Raw genomic sequence first — 4,459 nt, forward strand, 5'->3', positions numbered from 1 at the left:
TGGTTCACTCGATGGGCTCTGATCCAACAACGGCAGGTCCTCCTTGGAGTTCTCGTCCCAGATTGGTCAGTTTCTCGCCCCAAAGAAATAAAGCATCGATGGTGTGATACCGTTTTAAAAATTTTAATTCTCAAAGAAAATAGACAGGGGTACTCACATAATCCAAAATACAATTGAGCATGTAAAAAAGAGGGGCAATCTGTCGCCAACGTCACCTCCGATACCTCTCAGTGGACTCATGCGCATTCGTCACTATCATGTGACTTCCTCACATGTCTTGAGGAGGGGGACTCAGTGTTTGGAGGAAGAAAAAGGCTGACTATGACCCTAAGAACGCCATTCCTACATTCAAGCACAGAGGTGGAAATATTGGGCCAGATTCACATAGCCCGGGCGCAGCGTAACGTAACCGATTTAGGTTACACTGCCGCAAATTTTCTGTCTAAGTGCCCGATCCACAAAGCACTTACCTGGAAATTTGCGGCGGTGTATCCTAAATCCGTCCGGCGCAAGGCGGGCCAATTCAAATGGGGCGGGTACCATTTAAATTAGGCGCGCTACCGCGCCGGACGTACTGCGCATGCTCCCGACGCAAATTTCTCGACGTGCTTTGCGCGAAATTACGACGCGCCGACGTTTTGTGAATCGCGACGTGAAAAAAAAACTAGCGCCGGGGAAAAAAAAAAATTCAAAAAAAATTCAAAAGTGACGCGGGAAAGACGGGTATACTTTTACATGGTGTAGTAAGTTTACACTTTGTAAAAGGTGCCCTATCTTTGCGACGGCAAACTAACACTTGCGGCGACGTAACGACGGGAAAAAGTTTCGTGGATCGCCGTAACTGCTAATTTGCATACCCGACGCTGGTTTACGACGCGAAATCCCCCCAGCGGCGGCCGCGGTACTGCATCCTAAGATCCGACAGTGTAAAACTATCTTAGGGATATCTATGCGTAACTGATTCTATGAATCAGTCGCATAGATAGAAACAGGGATACGACGGCGTATCAGCAGATATGCCGTCGTATCCCTTTTGTGAATCTGGCCCCCTATGCTTTGGGGCTGTTTCTCTGCTAAACGTACAGACCGACTTTGCCCCATTGAGGGGCCAATGGACGGAGCCATGTATTTTCAAATCTTGTATGAGAACCTTCTTCCCTCAGCATGACAATGACCCAAAACATACCACCAAGGCAACAAAGGATTGGCTCAAGAAGAACCACATTAAGGTCATGGAGTGGCCTAGCCAGTCTCCTGACCTTAATCCTATAAAAAAAATTATGGGGGGAGCTGAAACTTCGAGTTGCCAAGCGACAGCCAAGAAACCTTAAGTACTTAGAGAAGATCTGTAAAAAAGAGTGGATCAAAATCTTTCCTGAGATGTGTACAAACCTAGTCACCAACTACAAGAAACGTCTTGCCTCTGTGCTTGTCAACAAGGGTTTCTCCACCAAGTACTAAGTCATGTTTTGATTGGGGATTAAATACCGTATTTATTGGTGTATAACACCCACCTTCATTTTAAGAGGGAAGTTTCAGGGAAAAAAATTAAATTTGAACTAAAGAATTCTGAAGCAAAATAAGGGTCAGTGCCCATCAATGCAGCCTTATCAGAGTCCATCTGCAGCCTCGCCATTGCCCATTTGCAGCATTGTCCATCATTGCAGCCTTGCCCATCATTGCAGCCTGATCATTGCCCATCTGCAGCCTTGTCCATCATTGCAGATTTGCCAATCATTGCAGCCTGATCAGTGCCCATCTTCAGTCTTGCCCATCAATGCAGCATGATCAGTGCCCATCTGCAGCCTTGCCCATCATTGTAGCATGATCAGTGTCCAGCTGCAGCCTTGCCAATCATTGCAGCCTGATCAGTGCCCATCTGCAGTTTTGCCCAACATTGTAGTCTGATCAGTGCCCATCTGCAGCCTTGTTATTGCTGAAATAGACATAGCCGGATCTCCTTTGTACTCGGCTCAGCTCGCAGTCATGCTCAGTCCCGCCCCTTGGCCTGGCTCCTATGATGGGCATAACATTGGTTCAATGGCTGGACGTTAATGCTAGGAGGCGGAGGCGTGACTACGAGCAGAGCCGATTACACAGGAGATCCAGCTCTGTCTATTTCGGCGACGCTTGTTCCCTCCTTCCCCTCCGAGGCAACTGATCGGTGCATAACACGCACACACAATTTTCCCCTCATTTTAAGGGGGAAAAAGTGTGTTATACGCCGATAAATACAGTACTTATTTTACTCACTGAACTGAATCTTAATTTCTAACATTTGTATCATGTTTTTTTCTGGATTTTTGGTTGATAGTCTGTCCCTATCATTTAAAATACACCTATTATAAAAATTATAGACCCTTCATTTCTTTGAAAGTGGGCAAACCTACAAAATCTGCAAGGGATCAAATATCTTCCCCACTTTATGTCTTCGCACTGGTTTGTTGCATTTCCATTGTGACGTTACAAATCTTGCTTGCTGCGTTTTTGGTCAGTTAAAAAATGCACTAAGAACGCATCAATAATGCACCCGTATTACATTTTTATTGCATTGTTTGAGTCACCTGACCTATGAAAAACACACCATAAGCATAGTAAAGTCACAGCGTTTTCTGTGACATTATCGGCACCCTTTTCTCATATCGGCAAAATGACAATAACACCATTTTTGGCTGATATGTTTCGGCTGCCAAAATTTTGGTGTATAATAAAAATGCATTAAGGTACTAATCCTTAAGCCCTGTACACACGACCGAGGATTCCTGGCAGTATAAAGTTCACTGGGAATCCCGACGGGAAAACCGAGAACCTGCTCGGATAGTTTCCCCGTGTACACTCGAGAGGGTTTCCCATCGGGAAGACTGTGAGGAGAGCTTTGGCCAAGAATCACAGCCCTGTGTATGCTCCCTCGCAGTCTTTCCCCATAGGAAAACTGCCGGGTTTAAAACCGCCGGGAATCCCGGTGGGAAAATAGAGAGCAGGTTCTCTATTTTCCTGCCGGGATTCCCGGCAGTTTTCACGTTTAATGCATCCTATGTATTAGGTGAAAAAACAACTGGCAGTCACCGGCCCCCAGCCCCTCGTTTTACTTACCTGAGCCCCTCGGCGCATCCTTCCCTCCACGGAGTCCCAGCTTCGATTGGATAGATTGATAGCAGCGCAACCATTTGGCTCCCGCTGCTGTCAATCAAATCCAATGACGCGGGGGGCAGGGCCGAGTCATACACTCTGTGTCTATGGATGCCGAAAGAATGACTCAGGAGTGGGTCCGCATGGTAACCCCCTCGGGAGAACGATTCTCTTAGGGGGTTATCTAATGCGGGGAGGAGCCGCCAGAGCTGCCAAGGGACCCCAGAAGACAATTTTCGGTGCCACTTAAAACGAGCTGCACAGTGGAGGTAAGTATGACATGTTTGTTATTTTGTTTTCTTAAACAAACCTTTAGTATCACTTTAAGGCTTTAGAACCTCTTTAATGAGGCCAGGGATAATGTCATCAAGACTTTGTCTATGGTTTACAAAAGGATGGACTCACTCACCCAAATTCCTTACTTATCTTAACCACTTGAGTCCAAGGTGACATTTAAAAAATGCATAAGTACAACAGCCACTGTCTGTCACAGTTCCATCATAAAACAGTGTTCAGACTAAGCAAGTCACTTGGATTCCAGCAGCTTTTAGTACTGGGGCTGCCGACAGTGACATTTGGGGTCCACCAATGAAATAAGGGGCCAGAAACTATTTTAGGGATTAAATGAAGGATAAGGGGTAGTGGCGCTGTCCTACCTATAGGCTACCCGTGCCAGATGGTGGGTAGGGTACCCAATTGGGTGAACCAGGTGATAATCCAATAGTGTAAAAAACAAATGTGTAACCCAACTGTATGTGTATATAAAGTGCATACAAATAGCTCTAAGAGCCAATATCCAAAGTCCTCACACACAGTGAATAAAATATGCTGTGCAGTAAAGGCAAGTACTAAATGTATATAACACAAACTATACTGAAGCTGTAGTCTATCAGCAGTGCTGTGCAAAAATCAAAAAAGTATACTACGTGCAATAACAAGCAATGAATGAGTGGTCAACCACACTGGGTGGTAATTGCAGTAATTAAACTGTGGGGAAAAATTGAAAAATAGTGGGTAAAAAGTCCCAATGCAGTGAATGGTAAATAATCCAAACCATGAAGAAAGGGTCCAAAAAAATAAAAAAATAATAAAGTCACTGCACAGGTGAGAATATAAATAAACAGTCCCAGAAAATTAATTAATTGTTTGGATAAATCAATGCGTTCAAAGGTGCACCTAGGATAGGTGGGTGGTCAAGTTATGCAGTTGTGAAGATTCACGCAGTGGTCCCGGTGCTCCCCCTCCTGGGTCCCCACTCACCAGAGGCACGAACCTCTGCAGGGGTAAAGTCCATGTAGTTGTAATCTCCAGCTGCTCCCCGGCTTGGCTC

Source organism: Rana temporaria, chromosome 1, assembly GCF_905171775.1.
Source record: "Rana temporaria chromosome 1, aRanTem1.1, whole genome shotgun sequence".
NCBI lineage: Eukaryota > Metazoa > Chordata > Amphibia > Anura > Ranidae > Rana > Rana temporaria.